General features: G+C 41.4%; 1 pseudogene; it reads left to right on the plus strand.

Moving 5' to 3' along the window:
• Positions 1-13,833: 13,833 nt before the first annotated feature.
• On the plus strand, positions 13,834-14,524 carry LOC148041543 (cyclin-dependent kinase F-4-like; annotated as a pseudogene).
• Positions 14,525-15,011: the final 487 nt, after the last annotated feature.

Genomic DNA, 15,011 nt, shown 5'->3' on the forward strand with positions numbered 1-15,011 from the left:
GATAGACTCCCTGTATAAGAATGACACTTGGGATTTGGTTTCCTTGCCTACGGGCACGAAGGCTTTGCCATGCAAGTGGGTGTACAAGCTAAAAAGTACCCCTAGACACCCCAAGCTGGCATACAAGGCTAGATTGGTAGCAAAGGGTTTTAAGCAGGAGCATGGTGTGGACTTTGATGAGATCTTTTCTCCTGTGGTTAAGATGACAACCCTACGCTTAGTCTTGGCTTTGGTTGCTCAGCTTGACTTGGATTTATACCAGATGGATGTCAAGATGGCTTTCTTACATGGGGACTTGCATGATGAGATTTATATAGAGCAGCCTAAGGGCTTTGCAGAACCTGGCAGGCAACACCTAGTGTGCAAATTGAAGAAAAGTCTTTATGGATTGAAACAGGAACCTAGGGAGTGGTATCATAAGTTTGATGCCTTTATGCAGTCACAGGGCTATAGCCGGAGTGCTATGGATCCGTGCCTTTACACAAAGAAAGCTCGTGATGGTTCTTTATTGATTTTGGTACTCTATGTGGATGATATGCTGCTAGTAGCAGGGAAAGCTCATGATGAGCTAGATGCTCTTAAGGCTCAGCTCAAGAAGAGCTTTGAGATGAAAGATCTGGGACAGGGTGCTCACATACTTGGTATGCGCATTAGACGTGACAGGCATCAGGGACTTGTCTACTTGTCATAGAGAGAGTACATTCATAAAGTCCTTGAGCGCTTCCGCATGCAGGACGTATAGTCTATTGGCTGTCCATTGCCTTCTTATGTGAAGGTATCACAGGCTGATTGTCCGCAGACAAATGAGCAGAGGGCCGAGATGGCCAAGGTTCCCTATGCATCCGCAGTGGGCAATCTTATGTATGCCATGATAGCCACTCGTCCAGATATTGCCTTTACAGTTGGTGTTGTGGCACACTATATGGCTACACCTAGCAAGAAGCATTGGGATGCCACGAAGGGTATCATGAGGTACCTGAAGGGCACTGCAGATATGTGCATATGCTATGGCAGCCAGGAAACAGGAGTCGTGGGGTACACTGACTCTGATTATGCAAGACATGCAAATAGTAGGAAGTCCACTTCCGGCTATGTATTCACCTATGCTGGAGGTGCTGTTTCTTGGATGTCCAGGGTGCAGAAATGCACAGCCCTTTCTACTACAGAGGCCAAGTATGTTGCAATCACTAAGGCTTACAAAGAGGCCATTTGGTTGGGTCATTTAGTTGCTGACCTTAGTATTGATGCTATCCCTACACTGCATTCGGATTCTATGAGTGCTATTTAGTTAGCTAAGAATCCGGTCTTCCATGCGAAGACGAAACACATTGAGGTGAGGTATCACTTCATACATGGGGTTGTTGAGGACAAGTCTGTTGATCTTGTCAAGATCTCGACTGACCAGAATCCTGCAGATCTGCTCACGAAAAGCCTCTCTACAGAGCGCTTTGACTTCCTCAGGAGGTTGATGGGCGTGGGATGAGATGACGTCTTTCCTCATCCTGTTGTACATGTGTACATGTTGTACTGTCTTTTTTCTTTTTCTTTTCACTCCTCACTAGGGCAGATTCACCTTTAAGTGGGATGTTGTTGGGGGTAAAGGTGCCTCTACCTAGCTGCCCGTGTATTACTACACTGATAATCACCGCCACTACACACTGTAGGTGGCGGGCGCCCGTCACCATCACTTTATTCTTTATTCTTTTAGTGATAGTTTGAATAAAGGAAGGCCCGGTCACACATTGTGATTGTTGGAGTTCCCATTTCTAGTCTCTCCCTTTCTTACTCTTGCTCTCCCACCATAGCTCTCGAGTCCAACCTTCTATCCATCACTCCCTTTCACCCGAAAGACATATATCCTCGAAACACTTTAGAAGCATTTTCAAGTAGTGCTTTATGCAAAGCGAGTGTAAAGCACATCTAATCATGTATGATGGTCAATGCAATGTGGTCACTTCAATCAAGCCAACATTTTTTTGTCCTACTTTCCATTCCACACAACAATGGTGACGAATATTGCCCACTATTTTGTCTCTAGCTCCCTTTCATTAAAGTACTCGCTATTTTGTTGATCAAAATATCCACCATTTTTCGTCCCTATTATTTGAAAAGCTTCTACCAAATGATTATTGAAATCTGCTTAGTGGTACTTGACTCTTTTGCCCTCAAGGATTTGTGGTATGAATGCTTCCCAAATGTTATTTGTCACATTGGGAAGGTTTTCCACTTCAAATTGGCTATTAAGTATGCATCTTCTTCCAATAATACCTTGCTATGCATCAATGTCTAATTGCTTTGAAGGGATGTCTCATAATCTATGGTAGCCTAAGGCTTTTCCTTGTTCTCTTTTTCTACCATTTGAAGTGTTATCCATTGGGCGAATCGGGATGTAAAGCAAGCATTAAACTCAACCAATTTATCAATGGCATCCATTGTTTTAGTACCTATCAAAACAATCTCCTCTATATTTGTGACCAATTAGGGGTTGCCAACAACCCCTTCTCTCTCTCTTTATATATATATATATATATATATATAGTAATTAACTAAAAATTATAACTAATTTATTTATTAACTAATCAATAAATTAAGTAGTGCATATGTTTATGTGCCTCTTTCTCTATGTATATATGTGTGTATGTTTGTGCATGGCCCTTATCTTCATTTCTCACTATGTTTATCTCTTGCAACTCTTTGTGTGTGTGTGTGTGTGTGTGTGTGTGTCTCAAAGAGATAAACAACTTTTTTTATGAGAGAGAAGAGGAGAGAGAAAAGGTTTAAAATAATGTTTGATGAGAGAGTAGGGATAATATATAATTACCGGCTAAGAATATTATATTATGTGTGTATTTATGATATGTTTTAATGTGAGACATAGTAGGTTGAGACTTGTGAATGAACTATATTGAAATATTTGGACATTATGAACAAAAATAAGTCTTGTCTTTTGGGAAATTTTTATCTCTTAACATAGAAAACTAACAATTAACATAACATAGAATGGCTATTGTCTTTGCATTGTGTATTTGAAAAAATAAAGACATTATCAAAGATTTTAAAAAGCTTTATAAAGTTGAAATTATAATCAAAATGTGGCTTTTTAGTTAAATTGTACATAGGCAAATAAGTTTTAAATAAATAATTTTCATAACAAGTTGAGAGAGAGAGAGAGAGAGAGAGAGAGAGAGAGAGAGAGAGAGAGAGAGAGAGAGAGAGAATGAGAGGTGGTGATGATGGTGAGATAGGTGGAGTAATTAGAGAGAGAATGAGAGGTGGTGATGATGGTGAGATAGGTGGGGTAATTAGAGAGAGAGAGAGAGAGAGAGAGAGAGAGAGAGAGAGAGAGAGAGAGAGAGAGAGAGAGAGAAGTGAATGAGGCTTTTTCAAAGAGAGAGAGAGGGAATGGAGAGAGAGAGAGAGAGAGAGAGAGAGAGAGAGAGAGAGAGGAGAATATGTGTGCTGTGCCAAAGGAGAGAAAGAGAGAGAGAGAGAGAGAGAGAGAGAGAGACGAAGAGAATGAGTTACTTATATGTAAAAAGAGAGAGAGAGGGTGGTGGTGGTGGAAGTGGAGGTGGAGGTGGGCACATCTAAGGATGGAACAAGTGAACTATTGCGATATTCCAACTTTATTTTCAATCTTCTCAACTTCTCACAATTAGATTCGAAGAATTCTAGACCATTAAATAGAGGAAGTCTTGAGCAAAATAGTCCAAAGTTCGTAATCCGACACTTTCCTAGGTTGATTGAGGGATTGTAGCCATCCTTCACGGAAGTCACCACACGAATGCAACTCATAGGCCATAAGTCATAATTGACCAAACCCATTTAAAACTTAGCAAAGCAAGGCAAGTTTAAAAGCTTAAGCTTTAAAGCTAAAAGCTTTATAAAAAAGAAGAAGATTAAGAGGAAAATGACAACAAGCAGGCCGCTGCCCCTCCCCCCCCCCCAAAAAAAGGCACATGATGCACATGATTTCTGCCAAATTTGGAGATCCTCAATCCACGAGAAAAAGCTTGAATTATCCTCCTCAATCACAATAGAGAACTCCAGCAATCTCCCCCTCTTCTCAACTCGACGAGAGGCTTAGATTGAAGCAAGATCATTCGAGAGCTAGGCGAATCAATCATGGCATCTCTGGCAGCCTCTAGACCCTAAAGATTGCTGATTTGCCATGATACCCCCACAAGGAGCTCCTATTCTTGGCCACAACCCTTCTTCTTCAATTTAGTTACAAATATGAGGCATGAGGAGCCATTGAAAGAGAGCCCGAGCATGAGAGGAGAGGCTCTCCTCAAGAGTAGGGCAAGAGAAGCACAAGGATGGAAATTCTCCTCATGAAGACAAGAAGGATACTTTGAAGGCTCTTGGAATCGATTCCTCTATCCCTTCTACCCCACTTCCTCATGGCACCAAGACTCTTCTCGATTTTTCTAAATTCCTAGTGATCGCCATCCCCTATCAATCAAATTCCCATCAATCCAATTGCGATAACCCCAAGCTCCCTTGCCAAAACCCCCTTTACAATCTCACGATTAAAGATCATGGCCCCAAAGAAGAAATGTATGAAGGTCGCGGAGGTATGAGTTACCAATAACATACAGACACAATCACTACAAACGAAATGACAAGTACTAGCATTACAAACAAAGCTGCAAATACCATCAACCAAGTACTCGTCATGCATCCCCAAGTACTATATTTTAGTAATAAAGGTAGCTAGTAGGCCATCATCCCATGAATTGGCAACACTGCATATAATATTTCAAAGAAATTCTTAATTACAAATTTCAAGGGGTAATTTGGGTTTGTACGAGATGTGCCAAGGAGAGTACAAGGAAGGTACTGCGTCCCTAAAAGACTTAATATTTATGATTTGTATTGATCTAACGAAACCTTTGATGGATAATCACAAATACTAATTCTCGGTATATAAAAGACCTTGAGATGGAATTGTCGAAAGAATACTTTTCGTAATAAAACTAAAGGGTGAGAAGGATCAAAGCTTACTTGGAAGAGCTATGGTGGGAGATCGAGAGCAAGAAAGAGAGAGAGACCAAATGGGAACTCCAACAATCACAATGTGTGACCGGGCCTTCCTTTATTCAAATTGTCACCAAACTGTCACTAAAAGAATAAAGAATAAAGTGATGGTGACGGGTGCCTGCCACCTGGAGTGTGCATTAGTAGACTAGGCAGAGGCACCTTTACCCCTAACAACCTCCCACTTAAAGGTAAATCTTCCCCAATGAGGAGTGAAACAAAAAAGAAAAGATAGTACAATATCCACATGTACAACAGGATGAGGAAAAATGTCATCTCATCCAACGTCCATCAATCTCCTGAGGAAGGCAAAGCGCTCAGTAGTCAGGCTTTTCATGAGCACATATGCAGGATTTTTGTCAATGGAGATCTTGACGAGGTCAACAGACTTGTCCTCTACGACCCCACGTATGAAATGATACCTCACCTCAATGTGTTTCGTCTTCGCATGGAAGACCCAATTCTTGGCTAGCTGAATAGCACTCATAGAATATGAATGCAGCATAGGTACAAAATCAATCCCAAGGTCAAGAACCAAATGGCCCAACTATATGGCCTCCAAGCGTCAGTGGTTGCAACATACTCAGCCTCAGTGGTAGAGAGAGCCATATACTTTTGAACCTTGGACATCCAAGGGACACCAGCTCTAGCATAGGTGAATACATAGCCATAAGTGGACTTCCTACTATCTACATCTCCTGCATAGTCGGAGTCTGTGTACCCCACAACTTCAGTATCCTGGCTACCATAGTAAATACACATATCTGCTGTGCCTTTCAGGTATCTCATGATACCCTTCACGACGTAGCCATATAGTGTGCCACAACTTCAACTGTAAAGGCAATATCTAGACGAGTGGCTATCATGGCATACATCAAACTGCTCGTGGTTGATGCATAAGGGATCTTTGCCATTTTAGCCCTCTACTCATATGTTTGCAGACAATCAGCTTGTGAAACCTTCACATAATAAGCTTCACGTCCTGCATGCGTAAACACTTAAGGACTTTATGAATGTACTCCCTCTATGAGACGTAGAGTAGTCCTTGATGCCTATCGCGCTTAATGCGCATACCAAGAATGTGGAGAGACCTGTCCCAAATCCCTCATCTAAAAGCTCTTCCTCATCTGAGATTTAAGAACATCCAACTCATCATGAGCTTTCCTTGCTATCAGCATATCATCCACATAAAGTACCAAAATAAGCAACGAGCCATCACGAGCTTTCTTCGCATAAAGACATGGATCCATAGCACTCCTGTTGTAGCCTTGTGACTGCATAAAGGCATCAAATTTATGATATTATTTCCTAGGCACGTGCTTCAAGCCATAAAGACTTTTCTTCAACTTACACACTAGGTGCTCCTTGCCAGGTTCTACAAAGCCCTTAGGCTGTTCCATTTAAATCTTATCATGCAAATCCCCATGCAAGAATGCAATCTTGACGTCCATCTGATACATGTCCAAGTTAAGCTGCGCAACTAAGGCCAAAACCAAGCGTAGGGTGGTCATCTTGACCATCAGAGAAAAGACTCATCAAAGTCAAATCCATGCTCCTGTTTAAAACCCTTAGCAACAAGTCTTGCCTTATATAAGCCGGCTTTGAGTGTCTATGGGTACTTTTCAGCTTGTACACCCATTTGCATGTGGCAAAGTCTTCTTGCTAGTAGGCAAGGAAACCAAATCCCAAGTCATACTCTTATGTAGGGAGTCCATATCTCAGATTGCATAGCCCTCTCCCAAGAGTGACTGTCACCCCTGCTCATAGCCTCATCATAGGTGAGAGACTCTCCTACATCTGTAACCAAGACATAATGCATCGAGGGCTCAAATCTATCAGGTGGAGGTCTATCTCTAGTAGACAGGCTCTGTTGCCTGTCCAACACCCTCGCCATGTGTACCAACTACTACTGCAAGCTATCCAATTGGCTGTGCAGGAGCACGTGGCTCCTCTTGGAATATAACCATACGTATCTCTACCACTTTCTCAGGCTGTCTATGCATATTGTCTTCATGGAAGACTACATCATGGTTACAGATGACTTTCCACGCCTGTGAATCCCAGAGGCAGTAACCCATCTTTCCTACATCTCCATAGCCAAGGAAAATGCATTTGACACTCTTAGGATCCAACTTAGTTCGCTTGTCCTTGGGCACATGATAGAATGCCTCACATCCAAAGATACGTAGATGCGCTTAAGATGGAGGTTTCCCAGCCCATACCTCCTCTGCAACCTAGAAATCCAAGCCATTGGAAGGTGATCTATTGAAGACATGCACAGCTATATTAACTGCCTCAGCCCAAAAGCTCAGTGGTACTCCTGCATGGCTAAGCATATTGCGTACACACTCCTGGATGGTTCTACTCATCCGCTCACCCGAACCATTTTAGGGTAGGGTATAGGGGGCTGTTAAACTGACGCTTAATATCCCTCTCATTACATAGTTGCTTGAAGGCACATGAAACATATTCTCCCCCATTGTCAGTCCTAAGGCATTTCAGTCTATGCCCAGTCTAGTTCTTAACCAATGCAAGCCATCTGTGAAACATAGCCAAGACATGTGACTTAAGCTTAATGGGGTAAGCCCAAACTTTACGCAAAAAATTATCAATGAACGTCACAAAATACTTTGCACCACCCATAGACTGGCAAGGCATGGGTCCATAGACATCGGAATGTTCTAATGCCAAGGGCTCACTCATGTGTGTTCTACTAGACTTCTTATGCGTATTCCTAGTTTGTCTGCCATAAAGACAATTCTCACATGAATCAAAATATGCATAGTCAAGGGGCGATAAGTACTACAAACCAAAAAGCAATTTCATTCCCTTCAAGGACATATGGCCCAAACGGGCATGTCAAAGAGATACATGTGGGATAGAATTGACTGACAAAACATGGTCAATAGAGGATCCATCAACTACAAGAGGATAGAGGCTGCCTACCTTGGCACCTCTAGCAAGCACAAGTCTGCCATAGGTGATCTTCCAGGCAGAATCTCCAAATGAAACATGAAATCCAACATTATCAAGCTGCCCTGCTGACATAAGACTGCGTATAAGCGTAGGTACATGACGTACATCCTGTAATAGAAAAGTACTGCTAGTAGAGAGCTGCAACCGTACATCGCCAATGCCAACAATAGCAAGTGACCTATCATCACCCAAGTGAACTGAACAAGAGACAGTGTGATAGGAATGGAACCACTTGCAGCATGGTGTAACTTGAAATGAAGCACTAGAATCCAAAAGCCAACACTGTGCATACATAGAGTGAACCTTGGTCAATTGCATATATTCACAAGAACTAGCTGCAAGTATGTACTTCCCATCGGGGTCATCAGTCTGCATGACATTTGTCTTCTCGATTTTCACATTGAATTTTGCAGGCATAATGCTACAATCAGAGGACTTTTCCTATACTTTGTCTTTCCCCTTCTCTTTGCACTTCTCATTGCGCAACTCATGACACTATGGGCGTATGTGACCCTTCTTGTTGTAATGATAACATGTCACATTCGCATTTCTTTCACGAGACTTGTTGCACGACTTAGACCTAGACTTGTGCGAGTCTCTGCCACGTCCATACCCATAGTCATTCTTTCCAGTACCATCGCTGCCTCTAACAGTCAAAGCATGCAATACACGAGAGGCATCCAAGTTCTTACAGTTGATCTTCTTGCAAAAGAGCACTCTCTATATCAGGCAAGTTCAAAATAGTAGTAGGAGCACATAAGGCAGTGCCGAATACATCCCATGACTCACTTAGAGTACCAAGCAAAAACAATGGAGTAACCTCATCATTAAAGGTAATGCCCTGTGAAGTCAAGTTCTTCAAAATAGCATGGAACTGCCTCAAATGAGCAGACATTGTCATATTCTCTTTCATGCGCAGGTCCATAAGCTACTTCAGCCAATACATCTGACTTGCTGTAATTTTCTTATCATAGAGGTTTTTAATTTTATCTCGAAGCTGCCAAGCACTCTATGCTTCCTCAATCACATTGTAATGCACATGTTCAATGAGAGACAAGATGAGGGTGGACTTGCATAACTCATCAAGCTTATCCCATTCGTCATGAATCATAGTTTCACACTGCTCGCCATGCATCCTTAGTGGCTTTATCTACGATTTCTGCACCAATAGCTGCCAAAATTGGCTCTTCCAATAGGTATAATTCGTACCATTAAGCTTAGTGATATTGAAGATACCACTGTCAATGGAAGAAGAAGCCATACTTCAGTCCAAAATGGTGTAGACAATTCAAAACTGCTTGTTGTTTTCCCCTGTAAATAACCAAAATATCACTAAAACCAAGGCAAAATGACCACAAACTAATAGCTAATGATACTACCCACTAAGTACCATCAAAAGTACATAAAATCAGGATGATTCAGTATGAAAATTCCATGTTAGTCCATGCATAGTTGCTTGCTATACTAAATTACATCTAGGTACAACGAGAGCAAACTGTAGGAAAAATGAATGCACCAAGTCAACCACTAATTGTCAAAGCATAAGCGGCATCAAGCGGGCATAAATCAGCAAGTGACAGTCATACAAACATCAAGAAAACACCCAAGCATGTCAAAAGAATCCGTCAATAAGCCGACACACCCCCTGTGTAGTAGGGCAAAATGTACACAACACTGGCAAGACCTGACACAAAGAGGTGTATGCTCAGGGAGTGCAAAGTCCAAATCAGACCAAGTACATCTATGAGGAGCACCACATCAACCATGCAACATCCAAGTGAAGATCCTAGTCTCAAGTATCCGAATGCTCAAGTAGCATAAATCGCCTGCTCAGTGTCTATAAAGTGTATCAAGACGCTCCCATTGGCATAAAAGCCGTAAATATCAAGCAAAGATGCTCAACAAGGGTATATGATAGCATCAGTGCCAGAAGATCCAAGATCAAGTATCAATAAGACCTCATGAATATATAGGATGTGTAGCATCCGTACATAGCATCCATAGACATCAAGTACATCCAAATTGTAACTCTAGAAAGCTGAGAAATAGCCAAAGTAAGCTCCGAGCAATCAAATGTCCAAAGCAAGGCTCGGTAGCATCCAACTCCAAACAATGTAACCGGCATGTAGTAGTGGCATAGACCAAGCATGTCAAGACTGGTTGCACATAAGCAAAGTACATTCCATAAGTACATTAGAGATGAAGATCCAAATGCTATGCAAAGCTATCTCGAGCTCAACCAATGATTCGAGAGCAAATCAAAGGTCTATGTCGATCCCCAAGAGTCACTATATCAATCTATACATCTAAGACATAGTCTGAATGCAATAGGCATATCCAAACATAAGCTAAAGTGCTTTAGCCCTAAATATTCTAGCAGTAAATGAACGTCCAAAACTAAACAAATATTGGCTCAATCCAAGCTCAAAACCATAGACAAACTATATGTATACTTTCCCATATGTATAGGCACCAACCGGGCATAAAATGACTATGTAGCATGAGCATAAAGTGTAATAATAGAGTGCTGCCCTATTTTGGGTTGCATGTGGACTATGTAAAATAGTCAATGACTGAGTAAATTCAGCCCCAAATGCATCTCACATCATAGGTATACATTCCCCTAGCATTCGGGGCACATTCGAAACCAATTGAGTAACCAATGTCAATGCCAACCAAGTATAAACATAAAGTGCTGATGTAAGACTATTTGTGGCTGCCTATGGACTATGGAAAATAGTCCTAAATTGTGGTAAATCAGCCCACAAATCAATGCCAATGATAACCACCAATGTCGAGCATCAAGGGGGTGTTTCCAAGTGCCAAATGAAGTGTTTTCAAGCTGCTAATGAGTGCCAAGGGAGGATTGAAGTAAAAAACGAAAATTTTTGCAAGTCTTCAAGCTAGAAAAAACTGATCTGGGGCCTATGGAAGGGCTGGGCAAGGTCAAGGCAAGGTTGGGGGAATAGTCAAGGACCCCCAGGAGCTCCCTCTTGAAGGAGGACAAAGACACCGATAGAGAGTATGCATCACAAGAAGCAAGAGGACATGGCTGCCCTGCTTCACAAAACATGTGGACTAAAGTAAAATGACAAAAGAGAGCTCAATAGCTCTGAAGGAATGCCCTGAGGGTGCCCAAATGGGCCGGATAGGTACTCGGGAAGCCGATGAGTGACGGGAGCTCGGGAGAGTCCCATGCTCTAATACCAGTTGAAAGGTGAGAAGGATTAAAGCTTGCTTGGAAGAGCTATGGTGGGAGAGTAAGAGCAAAAAAGAGAGAGAGACCAAATGGGAACTCCAATAGTCACAATGTGTGATCGGGCTTTCCTTTGTTCAAACTATCACCAAAAGAATAAAGAATAATGTGACGGTGACGAGCGCCCGCTACCTGAAGTGTGCAATGGCGGGTACTATCAATGTAGTAATACACGAGCGACTAGGCAGAGGTGGCTTTATCCCCCACAAAAACTAACTGAGATTTTTTTAAATCGCGGGCAAGGACCCACGAAACTCCAAGGGAGTTATTCTCAAGAATAGAATTATTGTTTAGATTCAGTCCAAACTAGATCCTGATGAAGGGAAAATCCAAGAAGACTATTGGAAGGTATTGCCACTTATGCTAAGTTTTTTCTTGATATTATTATTTTTAAATAAAATGATTTGTCTTGGAAATAAATTTTATTAAAAGTTTATATTTAATGCATTCGAAATAAGATGTTCGTGATTTTAAGTTAGGTACTAATCTTTTCTAAAATAATTACGCTAAAAGAATGGATGATTGGGTACAGATCGCCGTCTGAGTAGTATTCTGGTGAGCATAGAACACCGACTGAGGTAGTGTTCTTGATGGCGCTAGACCTCCCCAAGGTCAGCGTGAATAAAACCTACTCCAATGGGTTTTCTTTTTTTGTTTCGTGTTAGTAAGTATAGATCAATTATGACGAAAAAGGTATTGTCGTAGGGAACTCTAGTCGGCAGGAGGAGGTGAGGATACCAGGGACTCTAGTCATAAACTTCTTAGGTCTTGTCGTAGGGAACTCTAGTTGTAGGGAGGAGGTGATGATACCAGGGACTCTGGTCATAAACTTCTTAAGCTCTTACGAACTGCCAACTACCCTTCGAATTTTAATGGTATCTTGGAAGTTCCAATACTAGTTTAGGAACTAAACTTGGAGAGAATAATACCTTCGGTTAACATCATTTCTAGCTAGAACAGAAAACATTGTAAAAAGTTATTTTTCTTAAAGTAACTATTGAGAAGGGATTGCTTTACTCTATTTTTATGTCGTGAAATGAAGGCATGTAACGAATTTGGATCAGGAGATAATTCAAAGAAACTATTTTTATATGTTGAACCTAAGGTGGTAGGTAATTAGGTAATCAAAAATACTCTCTCAAGGGAAGCAGGAGGATGAACCCCCAACGGATCTAGACCTATGGCTAGGTGGTCTCAGTGAGTTGAGAGCTTTCCTAAGAAGGAATAAAAATCACATTTTTGATAGACCAGTAGAGATCAGAAAGGTTGACTAATATCACTTTAGAACCATGGGTAGAAGGGATCAAAGTGCCACACTCCCCTTTGTCACCCATTCTCTTTGAACCTAGCACAATGCAAGCCTATTTCAGTTAGAAAATTCTATAAGAGGTGGAAACTCAAACCTCTGATGCTAATCAATCGTTAGTAGTTGATTTGGCCAAAAAGATTCAGATCGATCTTGGTGGGAATGGTCGGAACTTCCACTACGGGGTAGACTCAAGCGAGCCTAGTTAGCAAATTTCGAGGGTTTTTATCAAAATCCTAGATGATGTTTTTTAGGACATCTCTTGATGGGCTACTAAGAACGTTGTCAAGCGTTTTTGTGAAAACTGAAAAGCCCTAGTCTAATTGTAGTTAGGTTTGATTTTTGTTAGCTTACTTGTTTGCGTGACAGTTTGTTTTGTTGTTTCCCAATTGGATTTCTTGTGTTTGTTTAGTTTAGGATTTGTTTCTATCATTTTGTTTGATTTGTTGAGTGTGAAACTTGATAGCCTTAGTCGAACTTGGTATTCGTTTGGACAAGATGAAGCTTGTGTTTGCTCATAGCTACAGAACATTGTGGAGCAAGGTATGTTTTTTTGTCCAGACCCTTGCACATCACAGGGATAATGGGTTCACAAGCACTTCACGTTGCACTTGTTGATGCATTACACTCAGGGGTCATCTCCTATTCTTATCAAATACTTCCATGCCGTGGGTTGGGATTATGCATGCATTGCACCATCATTGAGCACTAGCATGGCATGAGGTCCGTTGCAACTATATGCAGTAAATTTTAGATGCACGCGCACATGAGAGAGCACCTGTCATTGAGCATGCACATTTCTTGCACGCACGATATTTGGGATGCTCATCACAAAGTTAGGAACCTCTGGTTGAGTGTGTAAGGAGGTTGGGTGAGTTTAGAGGGTCGTGAAGGATGCCATCAATTGTGAGATGGGTTGTTCTTATCTGGTCAACATCTTGAGGACCATCATTTTCTTGAGAGATTGTGAGAATTGGATGGGTGGAGCGGAGAATGATATTTTTTTTATGAGAGTTGAGAGGGGAGGATAAGGAATTTTTAAATTAATCAAGGAATTATGTTTGCATTATGCATGATGCACTGGCACATTTAGATAGGTTAGGCACAATTGTCTTCAAGTGCATTCATTATTATTCTCTATAGCATCGATTGATTGGTTGCATACCATGATTCGACTTTGCATATTTTCTCAAATCATGAATGGATGAGCATGAAGTTCTATTTCATAAACATATTTCGTACTAGGGCACTGTGCATGAACCTGCGAGAAGTGAAGTCATTACAGAAGCTGAATTATCAGAATATTATCAAGGTTAAGGAGGTCATCAGAGAGAGGGACCAGCTATAATTTGTATTTGAGTTTATGGAGTGCAATTTGTACCAGATTATGCAGAATAAGGAAAGACTATTTCCTGAAGGAAAGATACGCCACTGGTGTCGTCAAGTGCTCTTGGCATTGGTATACATGCATAGTCATGGGTTTTTTCACAGAGAATCTACTTATTACCAAGGATATAGTGAAGGTTGCCGAATTTGGTCTTGCAAGAGAAGTTTCCTCTCGGCCTCCTTTTACTGATTATGTTTCTACTAGATGGTATCGTGCACCAGAGGTGTTACTTCAAGCATCTTCTTATAATGCTACCTTTTTTCCCGGTGAAAGTGAAATAGATGAACTATGTAAGATTTGCAGTGTGATTGGAACACCAAACAAGTAGAGTTGGCCGGAAGGCCTTGAACTTGCTCAATCACTAAGTTTTGAATTCCTTAAGTTTCCACGAACTCATCTCTCAAGTTTAATTCAAACTACAAGTGTGGAGGCCATCAATCTTATGTCGGCCTTGTGTTCATGGGATCCTAGTAGACGTCCTACTACACTAGAAGCTCTTCAACATCCGTTTTTCCAGGTTGGTGCTTACATTCCTCCAAGAATTTTGTGGCTTGGATAGGCATCACCAAAAACAAGGAATTCTTTAAATCTTGGACAAAAAAATCTAAATAGACATGGGGAGGAGAAAAAAGATGGAAGGGCAATAATAACGATAATAATGAAGAAGGAGCTTTCAGCAAACACGAATTTGAGGAGGGACAAAGGAACGCATCAATATACATGGTATTGTTGCTGTGAACGGGGTGACAAAAGTTGAACATAGCTGATGCAGGAACTGCCATAGCGGAAGAACCGGAGACGAGAAGAAGGTGAAGGGAACAATGAAGTCTGTGTATGACGACGAAGGCCGAAGGAAGCGGACGTAGTTGCAGTGGAAAGCAGCAAAAGAGGGCTGAGGATAAATATCAGTATGGGCCCTGCCACGGGCCCATACTTTTCCATTGGTATGACCAGAAGCGCCGGTTTTAGGCGCGTGTGTCTTTTTTTTCACCATTAAAGGATTTAAAAAAATTAAAAACCTTTATTATCAACAAATGTACACGCAC

Source organism: Lygodium microphyllum, chromosome 1 (genome assembly GCF_053477565.2).
Source record: "Lygodium microphyllum isolate KBCC chromosome 1, Lygodium_microphyllum_v1.1.10, whole genome shotgun sequence".
Taxonomy (NCBI): domain Eukaryota; kingdom Viridiplantae; phylum Streptophyta; class Polypodiopsida; order Schizaeales; family Lygodiaceae; genus Lygodium; species Lygodium microphyllum.